The sequence below is a fragment of the Protopterus annectens genome, chromosome 3.part1 (assembly GCF_019279795.1).
Source record: "Protopterus annectens isolate FY-2018-M chromosome 3.part1, PAN1.0, whole genome shotgun sequence".
NCBI lineage: Eukaryota > Metazoa > Chordata > Ceratodontiformes > Protopteridae > Protopterus > Protopterus annectens.
The window spans coordinates 1478187498-1478210069 of record NC_056732.1 but is presented as its reverse complement, the minus strand read 5'-3'; the positions used below and the strand labels follow the sequence as shown (position 1 = coordinate 1478210069).

General features: G+C 40.4%; 1 protein-coding gene across 3 annotated transcripts in view; it reads right to left on the bottom strand.

The window, feature by feature from the left end:
* STK31 (serine/threonine kinase 31) overlaps nt 1–22572 on the bottom strand; it is a 5081810-nt gene that overhangs the window by 4958556 nt on the left and 100682 nt on the right. The window lies entirely within an intron of this gene.

Below are 22572 nucleotides of genomic sequence, written 5' to 3'. Positions count from 1 at the left end.
TCCTGATCTGGAATGACATGGCTTAGTCTAAGGGGGACCACTGTGTTAGCAGTAGCCACTGAAGAAGCCTCATGTGTAATCTTGCCAATGGAACAATCGTATTGGATGCTGCCATGGACCCTAATAGCTAGAGAACAGCTCGGGCCGGCACTTTGCTTTGGTTATCACTTGGAGCTGCGAGATCAGAGTCTCTGCAGTCTGTGAAAGGGAAGGTAGACTCGACAAGACTGGGTATCCAAGTCCACCCCTATGAATTCCAGTCTTGAGATGGAGTAGGCTTGCATTTGCCCTCTTTTACTGTTATCCCTAGGTGATTCACAAGCCGTCGGGTATAGTGAATCGCTGAAAATCGTTGATGCTTAGTTGGGGTGGTGAGGAGGCAATAGTCTAGATATGAAACCACTAGGAATCCTTGTAGTCTCAAGTGAGCCATCACCTCTGCCATGCATCTGAACACTCTGCGGGCTGCAGAGAGGCCAAAGGGCAGTGCTCAAAATTGGTAATGATTGGCTTCCAGCCGGATGTGGAGAAATCTTCTGAAGCGTTTTTCCATTTTTATACGGCAATACGAATCCTGAAGGTCTATACAGCACATCCAATCATCCTTTCCCAAGAAAGGGAGAACAGACTGTACTGTGACCATCTGGAACATTGCTTGACAAATTTGTTTAGGATGCTGAGGTCCAGAATTGACCTCCAGTCCTCCGTTTTCTTTGGCACTAAAAGAATCTGGAATAAAAGCCAGATTCTACTTGGTCTGGAGGGACTGTTTGGATGACCCTTTTCTGAAGCAGTTTTTGAATTTCTACAGCTGTGAATTCCCCTTGACTGGGTGGAACATAGGGAATGCACCTTTAAGTCCTTGGGATAATACTGAATGGGATGGGATATCCTCTGGTCATAGTTGTCTGCACCCAAGTGCCTGTGGTTATTTCTCAACAGGCAAAGTGGTGCAGAGAGAAACGTCCTCGACTGCTTCCAGAGGCAATCAATCGGGCCACTCTTCAGGAACGCTGATAGGGCTTATCCAGAGAAAGAATCCCTGGTTACGTGGAACCCCCTCTGTCTCTGAAGGGGCATCTTCCAGATGAATTCCCCCTCTACCCCCCCGGGGGAAAACTTGCCACGTGCGTCACGGAGATTTTTTGTATGACATTTTTCCACTCCTTTGATTCCCGGAATAGGGTTGCTGAGGTGTAGAGAAATGTACGCCTACAGCAGACAAGGTCTTACCATTCTTCTCACACCTGGCTAAGGTGTCTTTAACCTTTGGGCCAAAGAGGGATGAGGCCTTTATTGGGGCATTTAGGAAGAAAGACTTGAAAGGGCCTGCAAAATCACACAGACGCATCCAGGCGTGATGTCTAACTACACGAGTGCCTACTGCTCTTGCCACCCGTTCGGTGGAATGGGAAATCAACCTCATGGACAAATTCGAGAAGGACTCCAGGGTAGCAAGCTGTGAGGCGATTTTGTCCTGTACTTCACAGACTGCTCCTGCAAGGGTTTCTGAGAGTTCTGAAATTATGTGTCTCTGAAGGAGGGTAAAATGTGCCAGATTGTTCAAGGACCGAATAGCAAAGGTCACCACAGAAAATACTCGCTTCCCTAGTCTGCATCACCAGAGATTCCCTGTTAGAGGAACAGACAGCAATGTTCTCTTCAGTGAGCTCTTTCTTAGTGGCTACTGCCACAATCATAGCACCCATAGGAAGGCCCTTGGACCAGTGTAGGTTCTCCTCCAGTAGTGAAAGAATTTTATCTTGCCTACGGGCAATAGGTCCAGTGGCATCAGGACTCTTCCACGCGTGCTACACAATCAGCTGTATGAGCTCATCTGCAGACAGGGTCACCCAGGAGGCAGAGGGCCGGACCCAAAAAGCCTACAAGAACATGGACTCCTCAGAGGAAGGGGTGCTGGACTTCCAATTGGCCTGTTTCAGGATATCCAAGATCTCTGCAAAGGAGACAGTCAAGGGGTGACTGTGGGGACCCTTCCCCCTCATTGCAATTTGCATCTTCTGTCAAAAGATTCCTCTGGGGAATCAACATGCTTCTTCTTGCACAATCACTTGAGGAACCTCTGAGGGGAGCATCAGAAGAGAAACCTGCAAAGGGGGAGCCTTATTGAAGGGTGTCTCGTGGCTCTTGAGCTTGGTGTCCATGAAGAGAGGCCTACGACAGCTGTGGCTCAGATAAAGGGGAGGGCCAATCTCCTATGCCAGAGGGACCAACTGAGAGCCTGCAGAGGCCAGTGCCCTCTCCATTGCCTGGAAAGCAGGTCTTCCCAAAGAGGGATGGGAGCCTGGATCTGAAAGGGACAAATTTGGAACCCAGGTCATAACTCACCCCAAAGGACCCATCACCAAGGAAGAAGCCACAGGAGGAGATGTCTCCGTCAAAGCTACCAGAACAGAGGCAGACATACAAAAGGGTGACACCATACCAGATAACAGTGCTGAAAGGCCAATCTCGGTCCCAAGGATGGCCTGGCTCCGAAGACTCTGTAGGCCAAAGGGTAGTCTCTGTTAGAGTTCTACCACCAGTGCCAAAGAAGCTGGAACTGGGGTGTCAGTGATGAATGCTCCAAAATCTATAAGGAGGTCGAAGGAGGAAAATGCTATGAAGTCCTTTGAGCAGAACCATTGGCTCCAAAGGGAGGGTGGGTTTAGATGGGGTTGAAAAACCTCTGGCCGCTAACAGCTGATCCACTAGCCTCACTACATCTAGTTCAGAAAGACTCAGTGGAACGCATGGACACCCCCGAAGGTGAAGTTGGACGTTCTAAAAAGGGGCTTACTGTTGGTCATAAAAGGGGTCCAACCAAGGGGTAAGTACCTTGTCCTAGGGTATACATCACCTTTCTGTATAGAGGTACAAGGACCGGTATACATCACCTTTCTGTATAGAGGTACAAGGACCAGAATCAAGTACAGGGAAGGGGGAAGTGCCTGGATCTTGGATAACTATTGTTGGCACAAAAAGGTAGGTCAGTGCAGAGGTTGAAATTGCAGTAGTTGGTGCCATGGCTGATATAATTAGCACTACTGGTGACGAAGAAGCAGAGGATGGTGCTGATGCAGCTAGTTGAGTCTGAGCCGATGTGACAATTTTGGGACCTTAGGTTTCAGTTCTGATAGTTTAGACATGAGAAGATTAGAGTAAGGACTTGCTCCTCTTTTTATGCTCTCTCCTGGGAGTCGAGGCCTCAGAGTCAGAAATAGCCTCAGCGAATGGACATTTTAATATCCCGGCTAGCATTAATTTATTTTTACGCTCCGCAAGTGTGCAGGAGCTGAAACCTTGACAGATCTCACAAGCGGGTTTCCTTAGAAAGGTGAGGCACTCCCAAGCAGTAAACACAAGATACGTGGTTGTCAACATTAGGCATTTTCCTATCACACTTGTCACATCTCTTGAAACCTGTAGTTCCCTTCTTATCAAACCTATTTGAATATTCAACCAAATCACCAATAAAGAAAACAGTTAAAAAAAAAAAAAAGGAGTGAAAAAGTGAAGGTAAAAGGAAAAAAATTACCAGCAATGGTAACAGAAATACCCAAATGGGTTGTGACGCCTGTGCACTGGCTAAGCAATCAAGGAGCCTCAATCCTCACCACTAACAGCAGTGAAGGGTGTCCATATAGGGAAAGCATAATAACTTAGACACACAGTAAAGTACAATTCCCCTTAAGAGCACACAGAGATCACAGTCAGTCTGGGGTTGGTTTCTCCCTTCTTTCCAGGTCCCCAATAAGACTCCCCACTGGCACAGCTATAGGGTCCAGATCTCAGCCTAGTGGGCAAGCTAAAACCTCCTGCACCCTCTCTGTCCAACCAGTGCTTCGTGTCCCTGCCCAAGTAGCTGACACGTACACACTTGGAGATAAGAGTTATATACAACCACACAGACACTCCTGGGGAAGGCTGGCATAGGTTCTCCAGCTGTGCCCCTTTTACCCAAACTACACAATAGAAATCACTGCCACCACCCAGCTAATATTCATCAGCTACTCAAAGGCCCTTATTAACAAGGTGTCCAATTATTACTGTGCAATATTATCCAAATGGTAAGTGCGACTGAACAGTAAAGCTTATTTGGAGTGACTTGGTACAGTATCACTATATACATGCAATGTACTCAGAGCTTTATTTCTACACAAAACAGCCACAGCTGAACGGTTTAAAAAATATTTAATAATTAATAAAAACACAAGACAGTACTTCTTACTACACAGTGCTAGTCAAGAGTTCGAGTTCAGAGATCACAGAGAAATATTTAAAATAATACAGTAGTAAAGTTCTGACATCAGAGAAAAACAAACTATTCTAATCTTCCTATTTCCTAGCTATATCCAAGAGAAAACAATTCTAAAATAAACTTGCATATAGAGCAAGAAGGTGCTGGCGATGTTGGATGTTGACAAGAGAAATGCTCTAATGCCCTCATTCTCTCTCTCCTTAAACTGATAACAGTACCACTGATTCATTTCAGGATTACATAATTTCTTTCCGGTTCCCAGGCTAACTGAACTCTGAGGTTAATAGCCCTATTGAGCTTGCAGCTGGTCAGGAAGCCAGGGCAATTAAAGAAATTATACATGCAAATTCTAGTCATTAACTCTGGCCTCAAAACAATAGGCAGAATTCCTTCATCCAGACATATCGGCTCAGAGTTTTGACATCAAAGAATTGACTTGTCAGCTTTGTTACAGCAGAGTGAACTGTTACATTTTTTGCAGTTCCACATTTAACACCATTTTTCCCATTTAAAAGAACAAGCCTGTGGCTTATATTAAAATTTATAAATGACAGAATTATCTACAAAATTCTATTTGGCTAGGCTGGCAATCCTCACCTATCTTCTTACGGGTAAAGAAAAGGAAGTACCAACAATGCTGTGAAAAATACCCACTTGGTAGAAAATCTCAGAAAAGAGAAAGAGGGGGACAGAATTAAAATAAGGATATCCAATATACTTACAGAAGGAAAAATGACACTAGAAAAGAGAAATTTAGTAACAAATGTCTTCACTTAGATGAGAGACTAGTCTGACATGTCTTTTCATATGCGGCAAACAAGATCTGAGGTAATGTGGAGAGGGGCACTATGGGTAAAGCTTAGCGCAAGAGTTTTCTGGCTGGAGCGAGCTTGTTACAACGGCAGAGTCGGTTCAGAGGACGGAACCGAAACCAATCAGTAAGGGAAGAATGAAGATTAACAACATCAGATCAATTTATATATTATTCCCCAAGGTATGATAACTGGGCTAGACTAGATGCAAACCGTATTTTACAGGAACATGTGTTATTGTGCTATTTAATTGAATGCGTTGACACACGTTCAATAACTTATTTCCGATCATGCCCCAATAAAACCAAGATAAAACACGGGGTAATAAAGTAAAAACTGAGACACTGGCGCACACACACTCACTGTTAAAGAGAGAGGTATTTAAAGCATGGATAGTAGAAATTATGCAAGCATTATTACGTATAGTAGAAATTATGCAAGCATTATTATGTATAATATAACTATCTTCAGAAGTTATAGCTACTCAGTGGGATACAATGAAAATGGAGTTTGTAAACAGGGTAGAAATAAGACAGATGGTTATGTAACAGAAATTACTTAGAAGGGCTGACAAAGGCTAAAGTATTGCAGAGTAAGGGTAATCTCACAGAACAAGAGGCGGCTATTTAGAGTGCTAAAGAGAAAATAACTGAGTATCTGGATAGTGTACATGAATTTAGAAAAACTGTTAAGCAGTTATTTTTTGGTAATAACTCCAGAACACAAAAGCTTTTAGCACAATGAAGGCAACAGAAAGTAATGTTTGTCACCAAACCTAGGGAGCTTATAAGAAGAAAAACAGACATCCTATAGAGATATTGGAGATCTTTCTGAAATTTTATGAAAATCTGCACAAAGAAGAAAAATGGGGAAATAGAATATTTATGGAAGAAGGCAAAGGTGTTGCCAAAATTGACAGATATGCATCAATGATGTTTTCTGGAGTGAAGGCACAACAGTAATAGAACAATGATGATCCAGAGGGAAGCAGAACGTACCGCTGTTTTTGGTGGGTCTAGATGAAGAGGAATCATTCAACAGTAAGGTGGGATTGTAAGGAGTACAGCAATGGAAGCATTTGCATTCCCTGATAAACCTACAAGGTTAATTACAGGGATATATGAAGGATTGGAGGCAAGAAATGAAGTGGAATGGTACCCATCTTACAACTTGTTTGAACAAGGAACCAGGCAGGGGTGTCCTCTTTCTCCTTTGCTATTTACTTTATATTAAGAGCCACTTGCAAACAAAATAAGGGACTTAGAAATTCAATCATTTAACTGGTATGGTAATCATGAAATGTTGGCTATATTTGCAGATATTTTGCACCTGATAAAGCCAGAAAAGGACATCAGTGTTGTGGAACACAGATAGTTTCAGGTATTTTTTGCGATATAAAATAAATAGATGATTTACAGCTATATTTCTTTTATGTATCCACGCACAAACTGGTTCAACAACAGCCATAGTTACAGGGACGTGATAAGTAGTAGTATTAAAAAGGCTTCCGTTACGGCAGCTAAGTATATGTAGAAAGAGACTAAAAGGATAGAAGAAAAAAAAAAAGGAGAGAGAAACTGAAGTCCTGTTTTATGGATATGGACAGTAAGATACGAGTAGTGAAAAATGTTTAGTCTAGTTTTATATATACAAGTCAGTTTTTTTTTTTCTTAAAATTAAAAAGTAAAGAAACTGGGGGCAATTATTAATAAAGAATTTATGGAATTCATCTGGAAGTAGAAAATAGTAAGAAGCGGATCCTTCCAAAAGAAAAAGGTGGTTTAAGAATACCTGATTTGAAGCAATATTTTACAGGTATGTAGTTAAGACTTAGATACAGAACACAAGCAGAAGGTTAAAATTCAAGAGAGAATGGTATGATGACGAAACAGAGGAGTTCAAGAAAATACAGAGTGGAAATTTGGATGCAGATTCTTAAGGAGAACAACCTCTCAAAATCCTAATTCATAAAGTAGGAGGACACATTCTAAAAGCTAAGCAAACATGATAAAGGAGATTTTGCCAATAGGGATACCTGCAAGTAGGGGGGTATATAACATAGGCAAGAGAGAGAATGTAATGAAGAAAACTGGCAAAGTAACCAAATACTGAGAACATCTAAGCAGAGCAGAAGAGGTAAGAAAGTGGGGATGAGGCCAATATATCATCTGGATTGCAAGCTACAGACTGCCTTCCTTACCAGGGACTGATACAAGAGTACAGGCAAAAAGAAAGGAATAGTGGAATCTTAAGCAAAAAGACCTGCTCTGGAGTGTTCTTAGTCGATTTTAGAACAGAAGCAACTGTTAAAGGCATATAAAATATTGCATGACAACTAATCAGAGGAGTTTAGAAAAGACTGCAAAGAGATACTAGAAAAGCAATTTACAAGGCAAGAATGGCCAGACATGTATATTGCTCCCAAGTACCCAAGTCCAGAAGTTTCAGTATCTTTGTTTGGAAATGTTTGCATAGGTATTTTTATAACCCATGAAGACTTCAAAATTTTCCTCAGGTAGATAAAACATGGTGGAGATGTAATGGAAAGAAAGAAATTACTGGGAAAATAGGTTTAGTGTGTGTAATGGAGTTGTCAGATTTTACAAATTCCCTACAGAGTACTCTCTCAAAAACATTGGGCGAGCAAATGACAACTAAGGAAATTATTCTTGAGCTGGGACACAGGATCTGAACTGCCTAGGCATAGTCAAAAGTAAAAATGGAATTCAAAACCAACTGTATTTGAAGTACTGATTATTATAAAAGTGATAAAAGAATTGGAACAGGGGTATTTAGGAAAGAAAAGGTGCAAATGGCAGAAATAAATAGGAGTTGTGGGAGCAATACATGTAGAATAATGGTCAGGGGGTGGAAGAGTGTGGTTTAAGGGAAGGCAGGAATTCAGCAATTTATGTAGTGATGGGCTGACAAATAGTTACAAAGGAGGAAAAGATATCTGATGTATGATCTATGTACATGGGAAAATTAATGTTGATGTACATTTGCCCATATCTTAATAGTTTAATCTTTGAGAAAAATATTTCCCAGTTAGACGTGTATGATTTTCCAAGTAGCAGGATTTTAAGCCTTCTTCAATAACTGCAAAGTTTCTTCAGAAAAAAGGTGCCTAAAAGAAAATCAAAATTTTCTCATCCAGGCAGTCAAATGAGTTTATCAAACACTGGTATAAAGGCCAAGGAGAAGCCTCTGGTAATTTTTCTTAGCCAGTTTCAAAAGGGAAAACCATTGCTACCCAGGCCAATAGGAGCAATCGTGGGGGGGGTGGGGGGTCCTGGATCTGTAGAAGAACCCAGGACATCAATAGAGAAAGAACTTTATTCCTGTCTGAGAGGAAGCAAACAGATCTATAGGAGGTGTTCTCCTGAGTTGGAACAATTCTTCGAAAACCCCAGGGTAAAGAACCCATTCGAGGGTCTCTCCTGGTCCTGCTTAGCTTGTCTGCTACAAAGATTTGCTCTGATGGAATGGCTGAAGTCTGAGGGAATCAAAAAAAGTTGCTACTTCCTACTGTATCACAAGAAGTCTGTATAATGGGTAAAATCAGGTACTCCCTTGACAGTTTATGTACCCCATCATTGCAGGGATATCTATGAGAAACTTGAAAAGACCAGACCCCAGAGAAGATTCAGAGCCTTTGCACATTAATTATGGCCATCATCTCCTCGATAATTATGTGCTTTTTGTCTGTTTGTTGTCTTTACTCCATGACTTTCTACTTGCATACCTTTGGAAACCTCTCCCCATTCTGCACCAAAAGTATATGTTGCAACAAGATGAAAAGTAGGCAGAGTGAATGAAACGCCTGTTTTCCAACAGAACGTGTACACTCGCCATAAAACTTCCCCGTTTACTAAATCGCAACCTAGAGATCATAACAGATAAAGGGTGAAGATGCAGAATACAAACAGATCTGAGGTACAACGGGAAAATTCTCATGTGAAGTCTGGTCAGGGAAATCAGAGGGGCCATGTACCCTAGTATCCCGAGAAATTCCTAGGTAAATACGTGGTTATGAATGGAGAAGGCTCAACTTTTGGAACCTCTCTACTTTTGTCTGGAGAAAAACTCTTCACTGGGCAAAATCTGACATGCACAAATTATGCCACAATAAGAGGGGGAAAAAATTCAATAGTTGGTTCAGTTTTTGGTGTCACCTATATTTGTTAGGCTGGGAAGATATGATCAACGGACAATGCTGTTTAGCCAGGATGGCTTGCATCTTTCTCTAAGGTTTTTATTACTGACAAAGATATTGTGCGCCCCATACTGTCTTTTTTATGCAATGCTAACCTGATAACCCTAACATAATGAAGTAAGCCAAGGAAAATATGAAGGTAGTCTAAACAAAGAAACACAAACTCCACTCCCTGCAAGCTCTAATTGCCCTGAAGGAGGGATGTAGATATCCTTGTAGTAGCTTACAGACCGTCTAAAGTAAGGAAGAGCACTTAATCTGTACAGGGCTATTAAGACCCTTCCACACATTTAGACCAGCTACTGTATAGGAAAATGGAAACTTCTCAATTTTCACCCAGAAGAGATTCATATCAAGGCTAGTAAAGCAACAAGATGCAACAGAACATATTCATGTCCAAACAATGAGGTTCCATACCATTTTAGCTAGTTATACAACCTCCTCTACACCCCAAGAACGTCGTCACACCACCACCCATCTACAGGAACTGGAATCACTTCGTATTAAACCCAATACCATTTTCTTAGGTGATCCAAACTGTGCAACTATATACTGAGAAAACTACACCACCACTTCTGCACAAGAACAAAATTTCTGAACTTTGTAAATACAAATGTTCTACAGCAATTACAGTACCCACTAGGGGGACCATAATTTTTATCCCTGTCCTTACATTAATATGAGGAAATATTGCAGCATCCTTTGCGCATCATTTGTTAGGTCCGACAATAACAGACTCTAGCTTGAAATAAAACTGAAACCAGAGACATTTTCCACCAAAACATCTCTAAAGTAAAAGTACCTACCCCTAACTCAGACTGAGAAGCTTTAAATCCCCACCAAACTCAGTTACCACTGGAAAAAAAACACCACCATACTATACTGCATGTAAAAACCTATACAAATGCAGATGTTCCCTGAAGGAAAAGGGCAGAGCAAAGCCTAGAAACATGCACGCACCGCTCAACCGTACCAAATTCCTCGGTATTTACCGGTTTTGAGGGCAAAATAAAGGGATGCCATGAATTCCTGAGCGACTCCAATTCAATTTTTTTTATTTTTTTTTATTTTCAGTCTGCAGGATCGGAATAAGAAAATTTACTTTCTCCGATGGCTCAACTTCCAAGTAAGTAAAAAGAATTAAAAAAAAAAAAAAAAAAAAAAAAGTGTACGTATGCCTAACAGAAACTGTCTGCAGCAATTGGGGACATGATTGGCATTTGGTTGAAGACAGTTTCTGAAAGGACAATTACATCTGGCAGAAATTCTACAAACTCATTAAACATCCTGTTGCTGCATGGATGATGTGGTGCAGGGGGGTACCACTCAGCCTTCCCTCCTTCCGGTGGCATTGACTGGCTGATGCCTGGATACTGCCTACCTCATCATCAGCAATTCAAACAGCACGAATATATTTAGAGAGAGAGAAGTGAGCTGACAATTTATAAAGTTCTTTCAGCAGATTCCCCTCTTGATGTAGTAACCTCACTCAAAACAGTGAATCTGACATCCAATAAAGAAAGTCTAGAACTACTAACTTAGTTGCACTGGTTTACTACAAAAGGTTGAGATTCGTAATGTAATACTGTTAAATTACCGATTCAAAATACTGATGTTCTGCATTAGTTTATAAGGTGGAATAGCAATTAGTGACAAACTAATTTGGCATTTGACATCTTCATTTATTTTTATTCTCCACTTCATGCTAGTGTGCTGATTAATTGCTAAATGGGAACAGACAGTGTCATTACAACTCCAGTAAACTAATATACAATAATAATATACCTTGAACTGCAACAGTCTGCTTCCTGGTTGTCAACTCTAGCTCTATCCATTTAATTGTATGTGTTGACCTCTAGTTCACACTTTTTTTTATCTGGTCACGACACGTTGTCTCTAAAGCCTTGAGCCATCTAAGTATACCATGGTACAATCTTTACCTTGGTCCATTAAACTAGAAAGGTTATAAAACCTTGCCTGGCATGCCAAGGTTGAATGTCAATTCATAAATCCATATTGCTGCAAATATATGTTCAGACTGATTATTTCTTACAAGATGTTTATATAAACAATGTTTTACTAATTAGTAATGACAGGTTAATAAGACAGTAACCAAAATATCTATCATAGGTTAGTACTAGGCTAACTGCCCTTATGGGCCATTTTTAAGCATAGCCAATTACCCAGTGTCAGAATCCAACCCTGCACCTTGTGTTTGGTAAGGTAAGCACCTTAACCATTACGCCAACCTCCCACTTATAAATGATGACAATGTACGAGTTTAACCTAAATCACTAGGAACGATACCCATTCTCAACATTTTATTAAACATAACAGGTAATAGGTAAACTAGCTCTTGTAAAATCTTACTAATTGGCTGACTTGACAATGCCATCTGTTCCCATTGAATAGGTCTTTAACTCTTACTAACTTCAAAAAGCTACTTTTGCTAGTAAAATGCTACAAACCACGTCATAATGTTGATGACCTTGTAACTTAAGACCTATCAACTACCAGAAGCACAAAATCATAATAACGAATGGACAATATTTTCCTCTTATTTCATTGTTGAAATTATTATGAACAAAATGGTAACTTGACTACCTCTAATTTGATATATGAGCAACCACATAGGTTATGTTCAGTATTTTCATAGTAAACCAGTAGCACCATATCTTTCTTTGTCTGCTGCTCACCACTGCAGTTTGTCAGTTTGCCAGTCTGAGATGATGACATCCGTGTCCATTGGCCTGAGTTAATGCTGTTTTTGTCTCCACTGCCCTAAGCCCTATTGGTGAGGACTCCTGTCCAGGGTAAGTGATGAGTGCAACTCCGCACTGTACATTTCCCAACTACTAGAGTTGCTCATGTGGAGGCTACCTTCTGTAAAATTCATCAGCCTCTTCGCCAGACTCTGCTAAATACTTGAAGTGAAACAGTTTAATTTCTGTTTTAAGTATACAGTTTTATTATATAAACAAAAACAGATAAACTAGTCTACTAGAGACTTGCTTCCACAATGGCAAATGGTTCTTTTGGTGTTAAAGCATGCAGCTTCTTTTTTTCTGTCCAGGCTACTGTTTGCAAGTTACATCTGAGCCTTTGAGAGTCAGGGGACACTATGTATAGTAATGCTGATTTTATATTTTAAAGGGAAGATGGTTGGTTCGTTTATTTAAAAATAAAAACAAGGGACAGAGTAAAATATGAGGAATGTCGCCAGATGACTGCAATCCTCGGTTGACTGTTTGTTTACAAACACGATGGACAAAGGAAAATATTTGGAAACACTGGGAATATTATTTAACCTTCACAGATTATGCGTGCCCTTACTTTGCTCATGTAGTAACATTTTCGCTTGTGTGGTATGTGCGAGAATGTTTTTACAATCTATCTTCTGTTCCATCAGTCATACAGAAAGCAGCTCATGTGCATTATTCACTGCAAGTTTCATTCCCATCAGATCTGCAAGGATACAAATAACCCCTCTCTTCTATAACTCAATGTTTTAATTTTTTCAGACCCTTTGTAACTTCTGAATCCATCTTATACACATGCTGATCTGTGCCTGCCATCATACATCGACCTGATCCATCCTGTCCCCTTTCTTTTCTTGGCATTGCTCTTCTAGTTACTAATTTTCTCAAGGAGTCCCATCTTATGGCATTTCTAGCCTTTTTGTCTAAATCAGAACATGCCAGCTTAGCTTGAGACTGCCACACAAAAATAGGACTAGCGCAGAAAGAGAAAAATACAGTTGTGCACACTTACCATAAATGTACATGTTAGAGTGTATTCACTGTTGCAGTCATCACACTTGAATATAAACTGGGATGATTATAACCCAAGCACAACTTGATATATGAATCTAATACAAAATATACCCCATGGACTACCCCGGCTTTACTAATGGACTGAGGTAGCTCCTAAAATGCTTTATCCCACACACATGGGTCCTCTCAAATTATCTATGCTATGATCCCAGTTATGCTCACTAGGGGTAATATATAATTATTGGCCATATGACAGTAAGCACCTATGTATATCCCAGGAAGCAATTGTGTAAGAAGGGATGAGAGAAGATTTCTGTACAAATTCACTGAAAACCCACACACACAGTAGAAGAGTCAACACTTACTACGGAGTCGACAACTGGAAATGGTCTGCAAATGTTAAGACTATCGTCCAAATATAGAAAAATGTGAATGCCTTGAAGTCTGCAATAACTGAAGTTAAACATCCTTGTAGCAGTAGAAAGTGCAAAGGGTAAAATAGAAAACTGATAATGTGAGCCAGTTACAGAAAATCTTAAGTGTTTGAAATGACTATCCAAAGGGATGCATGCGATAGTAGTAAAGTTTAACTTTACCCCAAGAATTAGTACAGGTACAAGAAGTAACAAGGGTCTTGCACAGGCCTCAAAGTCCCTTCTTTCACTTGCACCAGAAAATCCTTGAATAAAACCAACTGTTCAGCTGGAAAGCAGGCACATGCAAGATTCCTGAAAACAACATGTGTTCCAGAACTGAAGGATACCGAGATATTTAGTTTACTGGGCAAGGAGGAATATCCCCAGGAAGGAGGGAGGGACGACTCCCTTGTCATGTATACCCCTGTTGAATGACAGAAAATGCATATGCCTGAAAACAATCTGGTGCTACAAAGGGAGAGAGAAACTGCCATGATGAGAGGTGGACCTGAACAGGCACACCATCATTCTGAATATCCTTGATTTAGAGAGGCTTTTCCTCTCTCTCTCTCATGGAGCCTTCTAGCTATTTTTAATCTGGTTTGCAGGGACCTCACTGCTTAAATTACGTTTGAAAAGGTGAGCGAAGGAGAAAGAATTCCTCTATCTTGCCCTTAAAAGGAACATTGCAAAATATGGAGCACTGCAGAAATCTACTTTCCCATCTTAAACACCTCTTAAGCACCTCAACTGATGAATGGCCAAATCAGAACTTCCTTGACTAGGGGAGAAACTAAAATTCCAGAATAACATCTATAGAAGACTTGCAGAATGTAAATGAGCCAGAAGCAGCAGCCCTAGAAGCAGTATCAGCAGAATCAAAATGACACCAAGTAATATTTAATTAAATAAATGAAAAGCAAATGCAAGAGAAATAATTTTCTGCCTCAGATTATCAAGTAAAAAATTATAAATGTTACAGTGGCAGAAGAATAAACCTTCCTCCCAAAACTGTAAAAATGTTCCCATCCTACAGAGAGTGAATGGATTAATGTTGTTAGTCTTTTGGCTTTTCCAAGTTAGGGATCGCCACAGCGGAACTCCAGTCTGCTAATGATTGACAGTAGATTTTCACGAACGCCGAGGTGCCAGCTCGACATTCAACCTTCAACGAAGGCACTCCCATTTAGGCATGTCTTTCGAATGCCCACCCAACCGCAGGGAGGACATGCAGACTCCACACAGAAGGCACTCCCCGCACTCCAGCCGTGAATCGAACAGGAGAACCTCTTGCTGTGTGGCAACAATGCTACCGCTGCACCACCGCAGATAATAGAGAGAGAATGGATTAATAACAGTAATAATTAAGTTTATACTGCTGCTGTAATAATTACTGTTATTAGAAAGGGAACTGATTAATAACAGTAATTACAGCAGCAGTATAAACTTACTATAACAAATAAGGAAGGACAATGACCGTTAGAAAAACAACAAGCTGTGAAAAAAAAAAAAAAAAAAACACACACACAAAACAGATGAACCACTACAGAATGAAGGATGCCAAACTGTAACAAATTACATTTAGTGGGAAATTGGAATCTCATTCTGATTCCACTAAAACAAACTTTTCCTAATATGAAAAAAAGGTCTCCAAAGGAGGAAAAGTGAAGCAATACCCTCCCTCAGAACAGACTCTTCAAGATGGGAGGGGAAGACCGAGACCCAACACTATCCCTCAATCATTGCTCGACTGAAAACAGAGCCAAAAAGTGAGGAACTCTTTAATCCTGAAAAAGAACAAACAAAAAAGCCTAGCAAATCCCAGTCAATCTTCCCTGTACATTGAAAACGAAAAAAATCAAGATTTCACAGAGAGACTTTCATATTTCCCATGTTACAAAAACAAGGATAGACTAGATAGAAATTTTATTTCATCATAGAATACAATGCCCCTTTTGGGATGTACCTTACCAGACACCTGCAGCAGCTAGAAAGACCCCAAAAGTACCTCACAAAGAGGATCAAGGGACTCAAACAGATGCCATATGCTGCCAGGTTAAAGAAACTCCAGCTTTACTCAGTCTCATACTGCCTACTTCAAGGCGATCTATGCCTGACAAACACACTCAGGCTAGGCTTACAAATGCCCCAGGGCAGATAGCCTAGTATGAACCTATGAGAGCTTAACTGAAAGCTTTGACACATCCAAGAGATGCTTCAAATCATACATCAATAAGATAAAAGATGCAGGGCAATGAATTAAAAAAAATGGAACACCGGCACTTTCCTACTACTTTCGTGTTAGAGAGGGGAAGTTAAGGAATGGGCAATTGTTAAGAAAGATAGAAATTTCTTCAGAAGGGCAGTTACTAAGTGGAATAAAATGAAAATGGAGTTTTAAAAAGGCAAAAATAAAACAGCACGATATGGAACGTACCAATAGGAATTTAGAGAGAGGCTGACACAGGCTGATGTACTGCAGTACGAGGAGAACCTCACAGACAAGAGCAGCAGCAAATACATAGTGACAAAGGGTAAATACCGGAGTATTTGGATAAAATGCCAAGTTTAAAAGGATTGTAAACAACTACTTTTGATAACTCCAAAGTACAAGCGTTTAGTGTAATAAATTAAATGAATCAGAATTTCCTAGACATAGCGAAGCCTTACTAAGTTTAATGCTACTGGCTGCCAAGCAACTTCTAGAAATGGAATTCAAAATCTAAACTTACTGTAATCAAAATAATGGAGTACTGTAAAGGAGATAAAAGAACTGGAGGTGGGACGTTTAGAAAAGGGAACGAGCAAATTACATAAAAATAAATGCAATTTGTGGGAAAACATGCAAAATAACGCTCAGGAGAAGGGAGTGAGGTTTAAAGGAAGGCAGGAACTGATGTAGGGTTGGAGTAAATAATGTTACAAAACCAATTTCTGAAAAAGCGGCCACCTAGTAGACGTGCTTAATCCAAAATAATTAGACCAAACTCAACAGCATCTTTTTCCAACACACATAACAGCATCTTTTTCCAACACACATAACAGCATCTTTTTCCAACACACATAACAGCATCTTTTTCCAACACACATAACAGCATCTTTTTCCAACACACATAACAGCATCTTTTTCCAACACACATAACAGCATCTTTTTCCAACACACATAACAGCATCTTTTTCCAACACACACAACAGCATCTTTTTCCAACACACATAACAGCATCTTTTTCCAACACACATAACAGCATCTTTTTCCAACACACATAACAGCATCTTTTTCCAACACACATAACAGCATCTTTTTCCAACACACATAACAGCATCTTTTTCCAACACACATAACAGCATCTTTTTCCAACACACATAACAGCATCTTTTTCCAACACACATAACAGCAATTTTTTCCAACACACATAACAGCATCTTTTTCCAACACACATAACAGCATCTTTTTCCAACACACATAACAGCATCTTTTTCCAACACACATAACAGCATCTTTTTCCAACACACATAACAGCATCTTTTCCAACACACATAACAGCATCTTTTTCCAACACACATAACAGCATCTTTTTCCAACACACATAACAGCATCTTTTTCCAACACCCCCCCCCCCCAAGTAATCAATGTTCAATAACCTTCAAAATTAATCAGCAAAAATCAGATACCCTATTTAATCATCTTTAGGCCCCAAAATGCCATAGGCTTTCAAGAACTCCAACACACCCTGACCTGCAAAGACTGGACTAATCCTCTCCTCCAAAGTCTCCATAAGTGAAGCCAGCAACCTAGCAACCCTTCTGCCAATTCCAAACAATTTGCCCCTTTCTACAAAAATAAATGGCGAACAAAGGAATAAAGCCCAACTTACCATGGAAAGATATTATAAACAAAAGAGCTTCATAACATTACATAACTTACCTGAAACAATATTAGAGACTACAGTGTTACATACCTTTAGAACCACCAAACCATTATTTGATCCCCCAATAAAACTCTGGACTCGCATGAATCACATTACCAAGATCTGAAAAATTCCATCTGCAGCAACTTCCAGATAACAAAGGATTCCCCCAGTCCAACAAATCAAAATCATGCTAAATATTCCTTATAATGTACCTCCAGGCTCAAACAGACACATGGGTTTGTCAAGGCATGCTCTAAAGCACGTGTTCTACTAATTTACACATATCTATAACCCTTGCTTCTTTCACAATACCCTCACTAAATACGGAAAGAAGAAATAATTAAACCAATTTCAAAAGCAGAGAACACCAAACTGAAACCTACTCGGATCTTATACTAACATCTATAGTTCAAGTGCATGAAAACTAGCCTGTCAGAACATATTTCTGTCGCAGGTCTGCTTTCCAGCAACCAACATGGATTCTGGGCAAGCTGCAGCACCATTAGTCTTTCTAACTTTAAAGACACAACATCTAATTGGAATGGAAAAAGGTCAATTTAACAGCAATATTTACAGACCTCAATTAGGCTTCTGACATCACAGACATTAGCAAAGCCTGCCAAAAGCTAAAAGTTTTCAAATCACACAATGACAATATAGGTTCCTTTAAATCTTCCAAGGAATCTTCCAAGGTCTCATCTCGTTACTACCAAACTATCCCCAATTTTCCATTATTCTCCAAGATGACATGGTCATCTACAGTTGAGATTCCTCTCATGTTAACATAAAGCTTTCCAAAGCATCCAAACCCTAGCCAACTGGCTAAGCTAGATATATAAAAAATAATAAAAAAAAAAAATGATACTAAATACAACCAACCCAAAGTTCTGCATTTTGGTACCCATCAAAAACTGACATTTACCTTTACATTAAGGCATTTGTGACCACCACCAAAGCCAATTTTAAAAAAAAATATTTCTCAAATATCTAGGATGTGACAGACTAAATAAGTTTCCAATACAACAGTCATAAAACTGAAAGAAACAGTTTATGAAATTATTCTATTCATGGAAAATTTCATGTGTTTTTTGTTCCTATCAGGCAAAGAAGCCATTGAGGAATATTGATGGCCCACCTTGACTAGCACCCATCAATTATAGCCTCAACTTTACAAAGGGGAGAAAAAAAAACTTCTCTATTCTGTCCACAGGGATGCGATCTCTAACTATGCCCCAGACCAATGTTTGATTAGCAGCAGAGGTGCTAGATAGGAGATGCAAGAGTGGATGGGAAAAAGCTGCTGCTCAAGCTCACCCATAGCAGATGACTATCACCACCTGGGTGACACCTACTGGAAGCACTAGGTACTGCACCCATGCAGCATAACTGCAAAGCCTACTCTGCCACACAGTGCATAGCACTTAGCAACCATAGAAGTACTGCTGGTCTGTTTATGGAGGTCAACACACTTTCAAGATCAGGCAGCATGATGAAGCTCAAGGGATATGCTGAGAAAAAGACACCAACTGGGTAGGCCGCTTAGCAGAAATCATTAACTGTCCTACTCATTACCATCCAACTCACACTGCCAGATGAGCAAATGATTAGACTAAACTTTCACGAGAGGAGTGAATGAGCCCATACGGCTCTTAGCTAGCTAAAGGGATTCACGGTTCTTGACCTTACAGACTGAATGAACAGGCTGAGTATCTGTAGTGGAATCACAGGACAGTTCCTTGTAGAGAAAGGGAGAGTAAAACCTTACACTACAAAACCTCAAACAAATAAGCCTATTCATTTGCATGGCCCCAAAAACTAATAATCACCGGTGAGTTCTTAAATAAGCTAACAGATCTTTTCAACTCCATCCTTTTCAAACTTCTAAATTAGAACTCTTCTCACCTAGTACTGAAGTAACAGAAAAAAAGTTTGGATGAACCAAGAGAAGGCTTTATTGAGCCACTAAAGTGAAAGACTAGTACTTTCATCTGCTAAACTATTTTGAAGAGATATAAATTTCTTCACATCAGAGCTAATGTCAGAGTAACAGGATTTCTTAACTGCATTTTTTTTTTTAACTGAACAATGATTCCTGGCAGAGGTGCTGGATAACACAGGGATTTTTTATTTATCCTTTGCTGACCAGGTTAGCCCCCTCTGCGTTAGTAATCTCTTCTCAAGAGAGACCCAAAGTGGTATTTATACCACTAGGGAAAATTTGGCCTGTCCATCAGGGGAACTCCCCCTAGTTAGCCCCCTCTGCGTTAGTAATCTCTTTTCAAGAGAGACCCAAGGTGGTATTTATACCACTAGGGAAAATTTGGCCTGTCCCATCAGGGGAACTCCCCCTATTCTTTTTACGGCGTATGGGGACGCTGTTCATAGTTAGACTTCCGGTTTCCATTACAAGCATGTAGGCGGCTCAGATAAACTGGAAGGAAGATGAAGGCAGCAAGTAAGTGTAATGGTGAGCAGTAGTAGTAGTAGTAGTAAGAGGAAAGCATGCAGAAGGTAGTGGAATCCTAAAGTCATTGGTCATCTGAGAAGGATGGAACTGAAAGAGCAGTCGAGTTAAAGGAAACACGAGAAGTGCGAGGTGAAGAAGAATGGTGAAAAGAAGGTAGTCGATCATGCGTAGACTAGAGTACATGTTCCAAAAGGATCTGTTTTCTGTGGCAAGGTTGAAGTATGGTTACAACCCTCCAAATCGTGAGATTTGAGGGATGTATATGCAAGGCAAATGATAACTCAAAGTGAACCAGAAAGTGAAGCAGCAGCATCTTTGGGCGACATTAGACAAAATTCAAGAGGAGGATGTGGCAAATTACAGAAAAGAAAAAGTTGCATGCAAGAATGAAAAAAGGCAAGAAGGCAGTGAGGGACTTCAAACAGAGATGAATAAAGAAGCATTGAAATACTGCTTAAAACTGCATGTAAGGAAGCTTTGGACCCTATGAAAATATAAGATGTTTATGCAATGAGGTGGGACTGTGGGGTCAATTTTGAAAACAGAAAATGACAAAAATTGTACATATTCCAAGTGTAATAAATGTTGAAAGTAATAGACATTTTGTAAGCTATAGGGGACAGCTAAAAATGTGATTTTTTTTTCCTGTGGAAAGAGTGAACATTTAATAAGTAATCATGAGAAGAGAAACTGTTTTGTTTGTGGAAAGACTGGACATGGAGCAAAGAAATGATTTGGTGGCTAGGCTTAAAAAACCCCTTGTGGTTGTTAACCTAGTAAAATAAACATATGAATCTGTGTGTAAAAAAATGTGGCAAAATGGGACATGATTGGGTTAATTGTGATGAATACAAGTTGAAAAACAAGAACAGACATACAAAAGTACGATATGGAAAAAAGATCTAGAACATGAAAAATATCACACAAAAGAAGAATAAAAAATGTAGGGAAAATGAGAAGGAATGTGAAGAATTAGTACTAGAAACAAGTGAAGAACGAGAACTCATACCACACTTTTCGGCCATGTAACCTGGACAGAAACACCAAAGGCTGAGGTGTGTCCATATTCATTAAGGATATCCACACCTTCAGGCTAGTTGCTCAGCAAAATACATCCGAGGTTACCCAAGTGCAACTAACTCTGGGCAAAACTGCAATCCAAATTGTAGCCTGCTACAGATCCCCCACCATGCCCCAGGATTCCCACTCCTCTTTTCTTGATGTACTGGAAAATATTGGGGTTCATCCAAACACCCTAATAATGGGCAACTTCAACTACCCCACCATTAACTGGGAAAAGTACTCTTGTACCAACTCCTTAGCTCAACGCTTTCTGGAATTCATAAACTACAATGCCTGGATCAACTTATCCACACCCCCACCAGGGGCAACAATATCCTAGACCTAGTCATTACCAAAATGAGTGACCAGTGTTCCACACCTGAAGTCAACTCCTCGTTGGTCCGATCCAACCATAAGCTAATCACCCTTGATATCCACATCCCGCCCCCAACCCCATTAAGGAAACCACGGTAAAAAATCCAAAGCCAACTTCATGTTTTTTAAGACAGAAGTGGTGAACTTCATGACACCCATGCAGATGGGCAATACAGATGTTCATGTTTCACTGTTGCAGTCATCACTGTAGGGTTCTTCCTGCCAGCAGGCAGCCCTCTGTCGGCGGAAGCAGTTCGCAAGTGCCGGTCGGCTGCCTCCTGTTATTTTTGGTGCTTCATTCCGAAGACTTTTTTCTTCTCAAAAGCTAAGTACCCCGTTGGGGAAACTTTTTTCTTGCTCCAGTCCGATGTCAGAAAAAGTTAATTGTATTTCATGTGGGAAGCAAATACCTCATAAGGATTTTCACTCTTACTGTATTCCTTGCCTAGGCCCTGACCACGACGTAGCCAGTTGTCGGTTTTGTGCTAGATTTAATCAACGTACTATTAAGCGGAGATACAATTTTGCTTTTCATTACTTTGGCAGGCTATTTAAATTACATGTCGGACAGTCTTCCGGCTACCGGAGTTCATAAAAGGCGCAAGGATAAGAACAGGCCTCCGTGGTCCAAATCAGACGACAGTTTACAAGCAGAGCCAGCTTCAGGTTCAGCCGTCGTCAGTGAGGCGCTTTCACAGCCCCTGTCGTCAGCCATTACAGAACCGCTTGCCGAAATAGACTCCCACGAGGAGCCAACTAGGCCTTTGAGTACTCCAGGTGCAGGACCTTCGGATAATGCTCCCACGGATGGGTCCGGAGCCGCTGTGCAGGTACCGGCTTCTGAGGGGGTTTTCAGGCCTACGCAGCTTCAGATAAAGGCAAAGACAAAGGCAAAGACTAAAACAAAGACTCAAGCCCAGGCCTCCTCTGATCCGGGACCTAAATTTCAAAAACAAATGCTTAAAATGGCGGAGGACTTACTATGATTAGGGGTTCACATCCCCCTCCAGACAAAAGGCCAAGACAAGAATTGGACTATGAATCCTCTGATCAGGCATCTATCTCTTCAGTGTCTTCCTCTGAACAGGATTATACTTTCCCTCCTTATGAGGATTCTGATGCGGAGGAATCCATTCTTTCAGCTTCTCCCCCTGAAGATTTTTCTTTTGGGGAAACTTTACATGACATGAGGGAACATTTTCACTGGGAAGGACAGGAGTACTCTGAATCTAAGAGAAGGCTTAGGGATTTCCTTCTTCCCCAACACAGACCCCTGGTT